This window comes from Silene latifolia, unplaced genomic scaffold (genome assembly GCF_048544455.1).
Source record: "Silene latifolia isolate original U9 population unplaced genomic scaffold, ASM4854445v1 scaffold_75, whole genome shotgun sequence".
NCBI lineage: Eukaryota > Viridiplantae > Streptophyta > Magnoliopsida > Caryophyllales > Caryophyllaceae > Silene > Silene latifolia.
This window is the reverse complement of record NW_027413661.1, coordinates 4,976,328-4,990,585: the sequence shown is the minus strand read 5'-3', so window position 1 is coordinate 4,990,585 and position 14,258 is coordinate 4,976,328. Positions and strand designations below refer to the sequence as shown.

General features: G+C 38.1%; 1 non-coding gene across 1 annotated transcript; it reads left to right on the top strand.

Moving 5' to 3' along the window:
- The first annotated feature begins 12,840 nt into the window (after positions 1-12,840).
- Positions 12,841-12,947, top strand: LOC141640325 (small nucleolar RNA R71). The gene has a single exon (XR_012542956.1). It is a non-coding gene; the product is annotated as a small nucleolar RNA R71 (small nucleolar RNA).
- The last annotated feature ends 1,311 nt before the right edge of the window (positions 12,948-14,258 follow it).

The window sequence follows — 14,258 nt, the reverse complement described above, 5'->3', positions numbered from 1 at the left end:
AACATGCATTATCATTTTATCGAGTACATCGACCGTGTCAATAACAATTATCGTAGTTCACCGCTTTAGTTCACTTAAAACGTGATAGATAATAAATTAACATGACCTCTCGCTAAAATAAACAATTGAGACTTAGCCTTACCAAAATGTAGAAACCATGAAAACCTATTTCGTGAGGGAGTGCACTCGGCCACCCGGGGTACAAACCTTGTTACGTAGGGGAAGTGGGTGATAAATGACTATCCACCAAATTCATGTTGATGAGGGATGAATCGGCTACCTCGTGCCCAAGTTAATGTGAATTTGGATCATGGACACATTTATTTGAAATTTGGATTGAGCTCAACGGAAGTATTCGTGACCGTAGTCACATGTGTTCCGGGCTATAGATAAATATTAGAGTAATTTTATCGACCGAGAGTTCTAAAAGTAAAATCGATTAAAGAGTTAATCCACCGAGTTATATTGATGAGGAATGAATCGGCTACCCCGTGCCCAAGTTAATATGAATTTGGATCTCGGAATCATTTATCATAGTTGGGTAGAGGTCACTATGTAAATGCTTTACTTGTTATTTACAAGTATTAATAAAACGATAAATGTTAAGTTTTCCACTATTCCGTTATCATATTGTTCTATTTCTTTACCACAATTCATATACGATATCATTTCGATTTTTGATTCAAATCTCCATTAAAACATCATAACTAAAGACAAATTTTAATTTTCTTCTAAAAACCTCGTATTATCCATTGTAAGGATCTCTTGTGAAGAGTATAGATAAGAGTTATTCGTGATCAAAAGGGTTTTTGATTCTTAACTAACATATCTACTTACAATAAATTGTTTCTCATATGCTTAATTGAGTTAAGTACTTTGAAACGTTAAATCATTTTGGTAACTAGATTTGTTGGAAATAAAAATTAACCAAAATACCGCAACCACTTCAATGAAAGTTTTAAGACTAAACGATTGAATTGAAGAGTAGTCTTCATAAGATTCAAGTTTGCTTCTCTAAGTAAAGATTCTTTGAAATGAGTGGGAGAATTCTCTTAAACCGTTAAGAAAAGGACGAGGTTCAAGAAGTAAAGATTAGAATGGAATTGACAAGACAAAGGTAAAAGTAAAGACTAAACCTATCAATTCCAATCGATAAAGTTTCCTTTTGGAAGTGTTGGACACTAGAAAGAAAACTACCCCAAATTATTGAACAATAAGCAAATTAGTTGTGGGACATCTAATGAGACTTTCTTCTTTAAATGTTTATTTGACTGACATAAATTTTGCTAGTACTATTTCGTCAATATTAGAAACCGGTGGTGGTTTTCATCATTGTATTTGATACATAGGATGATTAGAATATGACGACTAGCAACAATGATGTTGAGAGATAGAGTCATTGTGTACTCAATCTAGTTTTTGGGTTTAAAGTTGTGCTTAATTGTGACTATTAAGTGCATAAACTCTAAATAAGAATATAAACTTGTTAAGATACAAAAGAGGTTTAACTTTGTGACCCTATACACCATGATTTGATGTATGGCTAGCCCATTATCAAGGTGATTATATTCTAAACCAAAGTAGAATGATATATCATGAAGATGATGCAAGACTCAAATTGGTAACCCAAAGATTAAACCTTAGATTCTGGAATGATGAACGCAAAGAGTTATCGAGTACTCTTGAAACCATTAGATCTTATGGTATATGCGTATCTTGTATTCAAAGCCAGATGTCTCGTGCTTTTGGTTGAAAAGGAGATCGAGAATGTAAATCATTGATACAGAATAGGTTGATCATTTACTTTTACCAACGATTTAAGTTGACGCTAATGTGTTCACTTAATAAGGTAAATAGAGAAATCTTTGAAGAAAGTTCAAAGAGTTCAAGGAATCACGATTTAGTCGTGATGGGATTATCAAAGTGAAGACTTTGATATAAGCCAAAGAAAATGTGATATAGTATCACAAATTAATCTCTCCTAGCACGCATTATGGGATAATGTGTGGTTGGATAAAGAATTCAAACGCTATTCGATATGGTTTGGACTTCAATCAAGTTACTTTGAGTTACTTGATCCTTTTGGGGATTTTATCATTTTGTCTAAATTATTTTTCCACTAAATCAAGAACGAATCATATGAGATGAGAAATGGTAGGGTACCATGTTTGTAAGTTTACACAAGAAATAAATGCTCATTTTTCCTTACAATAATCACGAGTACAACAGGATTGTGGCTCGTAAAGCTGTCTTTCTAGAATGCAAGTTTATTTCTAGAAGACAAAGTGGGAGAAAATATTCAAGAAGCCACAAAAGAATCGTGTCAAATTTGTATGTCGCAAGAAAATGTATTTTCTTGGCGACATGACGTTGTTTCTTCGAAACCTAGGAGGTTAAAGTCATCACTTGTTGAAGATGATGAATTAGTGTTACTTTTAGAAAGTAAAGAGCTTGCAACTTACAAAGAAATTGTTTGATTCAAGTTGATTACTTCTGGAAAGTAATGAACATATGACTTACATGAGAGTTTTTAAGTCAGAACTCAATACAAGGCTTAGAGCCATGAAAATCCGAAATAAATTCCAAGTGAATTGTTAGATATCAAAGCTTGATTGGTAACAAAGGGTTTTGCACTAGTTGAAATGCTTAAGTCTATTTGGATCTTCTTAGGAATTGTGTTTTATTATGAGATATATATAGCTAGTGAATCTAAAACCCACTTCTTCAATTAGAAAGAATGTATTCAATACTTGTCTTGAGTTTTGTAGATTCTTGCCATCCTAAGATAATGTGAAACTTAAGAGAAGGTCTTAAGTAGGACATCAATGAGTTGGAATCAATGTTTTGATCATGTTATAAAACTTTTCTCGATAGGTCGAGAAGTTGTGTTTATACATGAAGTTTAGTGGGAGTTACGGTAATTTTAATTAGTCTAATATGTGGATGACATATTGATCATTGGGAATGATTTAAGACTTGGAGTAATATAATACATCTTTAATATCCAGATTTATGTAGATAAATCCACATGATATTAGCGTCAAATAAGAAGTCTTATGTTGATAAGATTCATGACTAGTTCAATCAAGTTGAACATATTTGATTAATTCCATTTGCTTCCGCTGCCGAATCAATTAAATGAGTAATGATGTGTAACACTTCATATACTTTGAGTATGATGAATTGTTTCAAAATCGAATTTAAGTAATAGTTACCAAGTAAGCCATAAAGATTACTTTTAAGTGCTTGCAGAAGCATTAAGGATGTAAAGCAAAGTGTTTTTGATGCAATTTAGTATAAGGGTGTTACACAAATGACAATTGACAATTGAGATTGCGCATGGTTTCCGACAAAACCATAATCAAAACACATTAGGATGGTTAAGATACCATTGTGGCTATGTTATTTAAGAAATAGATTTTCTAGAATCGTTCTAGGCAATAAAGAACAAATGAGAAATATTTACAACGGAAATTGAGTACACTTGCAATCATGGGATGTGGAAGAGGGATGAGTCCCGCACACTGTGAAAACAGTGGGAGCTATTTAAGGCAAGAGATCCTATGTCTAGATTGGATCTAGACACGTACTCAGAATGTTTGTAATGCAAATGTATACATTACGAAAGGAGAACAAGTATGTGGCAAGGTTGAGCAGGGAATTGCTAAGACCTACTTACAATGCCTATTCATAGGCTTAACATGATGAGTCATGTCATTTCAATTGGAGTGAGATGAACAACTACATACAAGATCAAATTAGATTATAGAATATGAAATAATAATCAGGCATTGACTATTCATATGTGATAATCGCATTTGTCGTTCGAATTTTACTTCAAAACTCTTTTATTACCTTGTTACATCCAAACGGGTTGTAGAGACAATATTGAACCCCGTTAAAGTGAACCCGGATTAACATAGTATTTGCCCATAGTCAGTTGTATGAGGTGACGTCTCGAAGTCACTAGAGTGTGATGCAATTGATGGCAAGTTCAGTGCCATACGGTCATATGAGATGACTAGTCGATCACATAGACAGACTGTTAGGAACACTTTGTCGGGCAGTGACCGCTTATAGAGTTCTGGCAAATTTATATAGCCTGGTCGTGGCGAGAGCTACTATAGTATTCTAATGAGTCGATTCTTTTGACTAAGAACTGTTCGCCTAAGGTGGCAGAGTTTCAGATTAACTTTTATTTGTGTTACTACGACCTTCATAAATGGGGTCAAATGGGCATATTTTGGGTTATGATGGTTGTGGCTAGTCGAAGGGAATAAGTGCGATAGGAATTGTCCACCCCCTTGTCAGGGTTAAAACAATATCTTGGGACCACTCGAGGAGTAATGAACTAGAAATGCGTGGCCACGCTCGGATGGTATCTATGGTAGATAACTCCGGTGAAATCAGTTATTCTCCAGATCGAGGAAACCACTCTCGATATGATCACTTACAAGTACGACCTGAAAGACACCTTGCATTGAGTGGGAGATAGTAATAGGATAAGAGAATTGGTGAAACACACTTGTCGAGCACAAGTGGGAGATTGTTGGACTAAGTGTCCCCGACAATAATGCGATCACAATTGTCGATCATATTGATCACATATTTAAATCTCATATCAAGAATACGAAGGGGATGATACATTACATATATAGTCAACTGGTCCACACATATCGATGATGATTGGCTGGCTAGAGTTTGACATTACTGTCGTGCGACGGTGGTGATCAGTTGATCCCTTGAGGTCACACCTAAAGGACGATTCCCTTAATTGAAAAAGGTTAATCAATTGTATGTCGATACAGATTAATTAATTCCTTAAAATTGAACAAATTATTGTCATAAGAGAGAAAATAACATCTTATTATAATGTGATTAAATAAGATTTTATTTAGTAATTTAAGAAGTTATATTACTAAAATTAATCGGTGTTTACGAAACACACGAGATGAGGATGATAAGTTAGTTATAATTACAAGATGTTGTGAATTATACTAACTAGTATTTATATGACCATTTTATATGAAAGTAAGTTTGAATTACTAGTTAATTTGTTAAATGTGATTTATTTAATTTGTAAATGATATTTAATTTGTTAAATATGCATTTTAAATTAAAACATGACATAAGACATATCACATGTCACATGACATACAATTGTACAATTGACAAAAATAAAATGGACTCCATATTACAAATGATAAACCGAAAATTGGTGGGTAATGTTAGAAGTTTTGTCTTATTCATTTGTCTATGACACTTGATAGTGAATTGACCATGACAAAGCCTTACACTAATTTGTCTTGTGAAGACAAAAAGGAAAAAGAATTAGGGTCCTAAGACCACCCTACCCACCGGTTTTTGGACAAGAATAATAGAGAGATTTTTCTCTATTATCATTCATTCTCTTATGTTTTATGAAAAACACTATTCTCTCTCTTGTTCTTCATAAAAATCATTTTTATGAATCTAATTTGTACAAATCAATCACTAATAATACTAGTAGTAGTATATGAGTATTAGTAACCGATTTTAAGGTAAACCACATTACAAATATCTAGTACATATTATTTTGTGGGATTTTGGGATAGTCTTGGGTGCTACTTATTGGAGGGCTTCTATTTTGAAGTCATGGATGATCATCCTAATGTATTTTCTAGCTCAAGAACAAATGAAGGTAGGTGACCTTCATTTGTGCCCATTTGACCGAATTTATGATGGTGAGAAAACGATTTTCTTATCTCTTCTTATTTAATTTGCATGCATAAGATCAACAATTTATTTTATGACTAAATATATTAATTCATATATGAATATGTTAAATAATGAGATTATTAATTTCCAACAAAAAAGTGTTCTGAAAGAGTTGTCACAAATCAAAAATTCGACATGATAGCAAGTTTACCCATTACATAAGGGTTCCAAAACACCAAGTTTCATCAAAAAATGGACAATCCTAAGATCATTTTTGAAGCAATTTTCGAAACAGTTTAGAAACCGTCTCATTTTTTTGTCAAATGCTCAATACTTGACGAAAATGCGAAAAGAATACATGGTTATGTTCCTTACATTGCCAATTACCCATTTCTAATGTCAATTTTATCAAACAAATCCATTTGAGGCAAAACCCCCAATTTATCGACATTAAAAAGTGGGGGAAACCCTAATTTTCGGCCAATAACGCAAATTTAAAGCAAGGATAAGATACATACCTCGATTAGTCATGATTTATGGCACGAATTGATCAAGTTTTGATGGATTTTTGTTGGAATTTGAGAGAATTTGAGAAGGTTTTGTGTTTTGAAATTGTAAAATAAACACACGGTTTATCGTGTTTTTACTCGGACAAGGACAAGCCCAGGAAATGACGCAGCACTAGCTGCACCCCTTCCAAATAACGCAGCTCTTACTGCGCCTATTCCCCAGTATGTCTTCATCTCAAATTCAAAAATTCTTTATAAGTTAGTTATTTGTGGGCCCAAGTTTGGTGCGCCTTTTCTCCAACATCCTATATATTATACTTGGTTCTTTTGGGCATTCTTTTTGTCCAGGCCCACGTTATTTTTCAAACAGACTACCAAGCTATCACGGGCTCGCACATATTTTCGTCTGAAACAACCGAGCGGATTTCAGCAATGCTTAAGACACGCCTCTTCATTTTCCTTAAACGGTGTTTTTTTTGGTCAATCGAAGTGCGCACTTAGTCGCATTACAATAAAGGGGGAGGTGGGTGATGCCTGTCGTTGTGAGCACCAAAGATAAAATTTATAATTTCCAACTACAACTATAGATAGCGGCAGTCGGGTCGAACCACAGAGAGGCAGATGTAATTTCTAGCTGTCTTAATTTCGGTCTTAAGGTAACAGAGTGTGGGGGTTTTTTTGAGTCGATCTATAGCTAAAGGCAATAAAAGACAATAAACTAAATAACGGAAGAAAACAGATATTAAAAAGGGTGCAAGGATGGTCGGTTCACTATAGTTTCGGCGGCAGCAAACTAAGTGGGTCTAAATCAATCACGTGAGACGGGAAAATAAGAGATCCTCTCGGTCCACTCTCACAAGTAGCATCTTTCGATCTCGCTACAGGTCCCTAATATCACTAATACTGACTTTCGTCCTGAAAAGTGACTGAAAGGTCTAAATTAATCTATCTTCCGATCTAATTAATCTAGTCGTGTTAATTAAGTAGGCTATATCCCTTCCCTATCTTTCGATCTTCATTGGGTCGGTCAAATCCTAGATATTCAACTAGTCGCGTGCACTCGATTCGTCAAACATAACAATTAAAACAATTAAAACGAAGCAATCTCAGCGTGGCCAGTCGATCGACTAGGGAATCCAGTCGATCGACCGGCATGCGATTTCAGGCCATGTTAATTCTAATGCCGCCTAACCTATAGTTCCCCTACATCCTAGCACGATGAAATTAGCTACTCATACTAGGGATGATAACAACAATAAAATTGACTATTAAATCTACTGAATTCATGCTTGAAACGATTAAACAAATAAATAACATGAAACGATAATATTGACTTTGGAAACTAACTAGCAATTTCTATCTATCAATGATAATAAAGCAATGAAACTGAAAACAAGAACAGAAAAATACCGTGAAGAGGAATTTTAACGGAAAGATTAAAAGAAACGCACGAAGGCAATATTCCGAACCCTAATTATTTGATATGCTAAAACTGATAAAGAACTGAAGGAAAACTAGATAATTTTCTGAATGACCATTCTGTAAAACCTAGCTTACGTCATATAGAATACAACGTAGTTCTTATTCCAAAACCTAATGTATCATGGGCTTCAAGTTTCTCGATCTATTAATTCACGTCTGAAGTAGCGGTTTGGTCGATCGACCACTGTGACCGGTCGATCGACTAAGCTGCAGTGTACAGTAGCCTCTGCATATCGTGTGTTGGTCGATCGACTATTGAGATCAGTTGATCGACTGCTTTAGCTGGTACTTGACTTCAAATCTCTCGTGGATTTGGCTTTTGGGCGTCGAAATGCGCACCAAATTCATTTCTCGAGTCTCTACTCCATATGAAATGCAATGCAGGATACTCGGGGACGGATTTAGCTCAATATCTACTCATTTCCGCATAAATCTGCAATATTATATAAAAATACGAAAGTAGACGAAATGGGGCAAATAGTAGCATAAAACTACACAATTGAGCTCTGAAATGCGTGTAAAATGAGATGTAATACATCATATAAAAGACACGCATCAAACTTCCCCAAACGAAACCCTTGCTTGTCCCCAAGCAAGAACTAGACTCGATCTTAAAACCTAATGGAACGAGTTCAATCTCAGAGCGAATTGCAAAACGAATAGCCTAAACCAATTTAATGCAATAACCAACAATCAATTAGCAACGTGAATCATGCAAACGAGTTATGAAGTCGTTAAGAACTGCTGAACCGTCAACTGTAGAGACTTATCAAATTGGACTCTCACGGGTCGCTCAATTCACTCAAATAAGCATAGGTGAAAATATGTAAAGATAGAAAGAAGTAATATTGTAAAGACGCTCACCTAACTACGACCTATAAGAACATGCCTGCATTTTAATATGAAAGTAATCTCTACAACCGTACATATGCATTCCAACCAAACAAATGACCATGACACATGCCGAGGTAAATGTGGATATGTGAGGTAATGGGCAGGAAAGGCAAAACATTTACGGGAATGTGGGGTACAGGTGATCAAGCTAGTACCAAAACGGAACCATATAACAACATCCAACTTCTTGCTCAAAATTCAATCCACACAGTGCTATAGCAAGCACAAAACTCGCAATCTCCGGAATAATCAACTCCCCATAAGATATAAATGAAACATGGGAGCAAAAATCGCCATTTGAATAAAGACTTTGAATTATGCGAATTGATTTTTTTTCTCCTTCTCGGGCTTCAGTCGATCGCCCAATTTTGCCAGTCGATCGACTGCTTCTACAGTACAACACTCTTGTCTTTTTCTTCTTTTTCTTTTGTATTTTTTTTCTTCTTTCTTTCCTTCCTTTTTCATCTTCCCAACATCATCTCAAAAGAGCATTAACTACCAAAACAAAGTAACAATCCCAAGAACATAAACTACTAGCTTGACAAGGGCAGGCTAAATGTAGGATGTAGTTATCGGGACAAAAAGGCTATTTTTTGGCAGTGTGGAGCTTATGGGCAAAATGAATAAAGGGGTGACCTCTTCCACATGTGTCAACAAACCACAAACCGAATGCATACAAGTATTAAGCAGATTAAGTTCATACTTATGCACATTTATGTAACATGTCTCATAAGGAGTAACTACTCACAATCCTAGATAAACCGGTCATAGATGTCACCAGTTATAGGCTCTAAACCTCAGAAAATGATGTAGTTCGCCAAAAATCTAAGTCAAGTCTAAGGTCCAGCAAATACGTTAACGAAAACTCGTAGACTATGCAAATGATTCTACTAATAACATGTCAATTAGCAAGGCTTAGGCAAAAATAGATGCAAATGCAATGTCATCATAGAAATACTACCGTTCCGACTCAACCTATATGCTAAAATAAACGTGCATTTTTTGAAATTTGTGAAATTTTTTCAATTTTTTTTGGGATTTTCTGTATATATAGGAATTAAATAAAACAATGCAAAACTGAAATGTAAACGTGAATGCAAGCAAATGAAATGCGACGCAAAACCCTTCCCCAAACCAAATCGCACAATGTCCCCATTGTGCAAAATCATGTAATGAAAGAAAAGAGAAACGGGAATTTGCGAGAAAATAAGGAAATACGACATGAAGTGAGACTCGGGAACTCACAAGACTTTAAGCGCAGCAAAAAGGAAACCTCCCCAAACCAGCGTGAGCTAGGAGGTTTCAGTAGCTAGCAGTGCTACCAATAAGTACCTGAAAAGACAAACAAAGTACCACGCATAAAACCGAGAAAACAAAATTGGGACGGTAAAATTATGTGCAAAGATAAGAAAAACGGAAGAAATCAGAAATTAAGCGGAGAATAAAACGAAGAATAAACTCCCTCAACTCCGCAAATTGATCAAACACAGCAGGGGAATGATCGAAAACAGGTACAACAACTCTGGGTGGTCGATCGACCACTTCACCCAGTCGATCGACCAAGGTGAACAGCAACAGGAGCTTCTGAAATTCGCAGCCCAGTCGATCGACCCAAGGAGGCAGTCGATCGACTGGAAAACCTGCTGTAACTTCTGATTTCGTCTAATTAGCTCACTAAATTGAGCTATCAAGGTCTATAGACCTGCAAATGCACATAATACCGCGCCCAAAATTGCGGATAACCCAAAGCGATAGTCTAAAGTGTTTAAAATCCTAAGCAAAGTTAAAATGCGAAGTCTCGCGCACACAAAAGCAATAAATAAAAAGGTTCAACGAAAGCAAATAAAATGTATAGTTTGTGAAAAAGTCTCAATCAACTAATAGTTGATTAAGAACGGCCATGGAATGGCCCACTTGACTGGCTTCTGGCTACAAGAGGTAGCCTCAACAGTGCTCATCTTCTCAGCGGCACTCTTCTCAACTTCATCATCCGTCAAGCTCAACGGATCAACATGTCGGACATCTTCCCACTCAATGACCTCTTCGGACTCGTCGGAATCCAGATCAGACTCCGTTGCTTTGACTGGCTCATCTTCAGGCTCCTCATCAGTGCCATAGCTAAGGCATCCTAGACCGCCTCTTTGAACTATTGGCTCCTTCACAGCTGGAGCAACATGTGGCTCTTCCTTCCCCAAACCAGCTCCTGCAATGTCTAAAACAGAAGAATCTTCCTCCACTTTGCTCCCAATCTGGGGCAGAGGTGTCACAACAGGAGTAGGGGTAGAGATAGGCATATCAGGAAGTATAAAATAAGATTTCTTTTTAGAAACCGTATTACAAGTTACGGGCCACATGGGGTCTTTCTTCCTAGCCATATGGGCAAAGACAATGGAGTGCTTCCCTACTTAAAGGTCAAAGTACCCGAACCAACATCAATAACTGCACCAGCAGTGTGCAGGAATGGTCTACCCAAAATGATAAGAATGTGGGCATCTTCGGGCATATCTAGTACTACGAAGTCTACAGGGAAAAAGAACTTCCCTATTTGCACGGGAATGTCCTCTAAGACTCCTATTGGCTGGACCGCAGAGCGATCAGCCATCTATACTGTCATGTTGGTTACTGCAAACCTAGTCAATTTGAGCTTCCTAGCAAGACTCAAGGGCATTACACTAATACTGGCTCCTAGGTCACATAAGGCTTTCTCTATAGGAAAGGTGCCAATATTACATGGGACAGAAAAACTACCCGGGTCTTCTAGCTTAAGGGGTGTAGTATGGGTCAAATAAGAGCATGTCTCCACAGTTAGTGCGACAGTATGCACAGTTTCAAGTGACTTCTTTTTAGACTGTAATTGCTTCATAACTTTCATATAAGCAAGCACTTGATTGACTAATTCAAGGAAAGATACTTGTACGTTTAAACTACGAACAACATTTTCAAATTTATTAAACGATACCTGTTCCTTCGTCGGCACCAATCTCTTCGGATACGGGGCTGAAAGTAGCAACTTAGCCCTCTCCTCTAAATCTCTCATGCCGGCGTCAGTGGATTTAGGCTGAAAATCCACCACCTTCTCTTTGTTGTAGCTTGACCCTTCTTCAGACCGTCTCAAATGTGAACCATTAATCGACAAAGGGTCGTACTTCGGAACCGGAACGGACCCATCAGCAGTCGGGTCGGTCCTCAATATTTTCGGCGCAGTAGTACCCCGAAACATGTGGTCCCTCAAGTTATCGGGCATCGGAGGACGAAAAGAATCACCATCAGCAGCGCTGTCAGTCGATCGACCAGGTTGGTAAGTCGATCGACTGACCTCTAAAGGAACAGTAGCTTCTGGTTGTCGCGAACCAGTCGATCGACTGGGTATGTCAGTCGATCGACTGACATACCTGCTGATCGTCTTTTTCTTGTTTTTGTTCGTCATAGCCTTCTCTTTGCTCGTTTCCGCCTCATCTTTTCCAGTGACACCCTCAGCCATAGCGGGCCCATCAAGGGTAGACCCACTCCTCAAGGTAATGGCATTATGGGTCTCCTTTTGATCAGTTTGAGTCGGTAAATGTCCCGGAGCTCGAGTTGTATTCTTGCTAGCCAATTGGGCAATTTGGCTCTCCAACATCTTCATCCCGGCCTCTCTAGCCTGGGATTCCTTCAGCAACAAATTCTCAACTTCATTGAAACCGAACCTTGGACTTGTTCTCTGCTGTGTGGGACATAAGGAGGCTTTTGGTACTGTTGTTGCTTATGAGGGGGCACATAGTTCTGCAGCTGCTGCTGCTGCGGAGGTTGAGTCGGATTCAAGAAATTTTGGCTACTCCACCTCAAGTTTGGGTGGACATTCGGCTCATAGTATGTGTTTGTCTGCCTATAATGTTGAAAGGCAGCACAAGACTCAAAGGGACTAGGACAATTGTCCGAAACATGTCCCTCAGCTTAACATCTTTTACAGACGAAAGGATCGTCTGAAACAGCATTTACATGGTAAATCCCTCCTTTTGAAGCTCCTCCCAACTCGTACTTGTCAAATATCGCCGTGAGAGCTTCTAATGCAGCTACAGAAGGAGATTCAGCAGCTCTCCTTTGATTTCCCCGGGAATTCCCATACTCAGCTTTGTGGGTGGCCAAGTCATCAATGATCTTCCACCCCTTAGTCTCCCCGTATTCTCCCCGGAATCGCCATTAGTCTGTCGCATCCAGGATAGCCCTCTGATCGTCATAGAGCCCATTGTAGAACTGATTGCATAGGCTCCATTTCTCAAACCCATGATGCGGAATGGTTCGCACCAGCTTCTTGAAACGAACCCATGCCTCATGAAAATTCTCATCAGGCCCCTGTTTAAAGCTCGTGATTTGAGCTCTGATAGCATTCGTCTTCGAGGCAGAAAAGTACTTCTTGTAGAATGCCAAGGCCAAAGAATTCCAGTCGGTGATCCTATTAGCAGCTCGGTCCAGATCTCTGTACCACTCCCTTGAAGCATCGCGGAGTGAGAATATAAACATAGTCTCCTTTATCTGGTCCTGGGTCACACCGGTCGGCGGGGGTATAGAGCAGCAATAATCAATAAATATCTCCATATGCTTGGCTGCATCTTCATTTGCAACACCCCCAAATTGGTTCCTCTCCACCAAGTTGATATAAGAAGGCTTCGGTTCGAATTTCCTATTAGCTCCCGGTAATTCGAACCCCTTGTAAAGATTTGCAGCTGTCGGCTCAGAGTGACTTGCTATAGTTGCTTCTTTAGCCATGACTGGAAATTCCGGAGATGTGACTGTCTCAGCTGAAGAAGTGGATATGGGTGATGAAGGTGGATCCTCCTCGTATAGCTCGTTCTCGTAGTAACTAGACAGAGTACTCAACTCTTCCTCTGTCGGCAATATCCTAGATGATCGTCTCAACTCACGCAAGGTCTTCTCAATCTCAGGATCGAAAGGTACTAATTCAACTCCCTGTGACCTGCGCATAAGAAGAAACTACAAAAAGAATATAAGAATAGTTTAAGGAACGAATGTCCCTTAAACTAAGAAACAGACTAAAATAAAACAACTAAAAATTAGAACAATTGCCTCCCCGGCAACGGCGCCAAAATTTGATGCCTGTCGTTGTTAGCACCAAAGATAAAATTTATAATTTCCAACTACAACTATAGATAGCGGCAGTCGGGTCGAACCACAGAGAGGCAGCTGTAATTTCTAGCTGTCTTAATTTCGGTCTTAAGGTAACAGAGTGTGGGGGTTGTTTTGAGTTGATCTATAGCTAAAGGCAATAAAAGACAATAAACTAAATAACGGAAGAAAACAGATATTAAAAAGGGTGCAAGGATGGTCGGTTCACTATAGTTTCGGCGGCAGCAAACTAAGTGGGTCTAAATCAATCACGTGAGACGGGAAAATAAGAGGTCCTCTCGGTCCACTCTCACAAGTAGCATCTTTCGATCTCGCTACAGGTCCCTAATACCACTAATACTGACTTTCGTCCTGAAAAGTGACTGAAAGGTCTAAATTAATCTATCTTTCGATCTAATTAATCTACTCGTCTTAATTAAGCAGGCTATATCCCTTCCCTATCTTTCGATCTTCATTGGGTCGGTCAAATCCTAGATATTCAACTAGTCGCGTGCACTCGATTCGTCAAACATAACAATTAAAATGAAGCAATCTCAGCGTGGCCAGTCGATC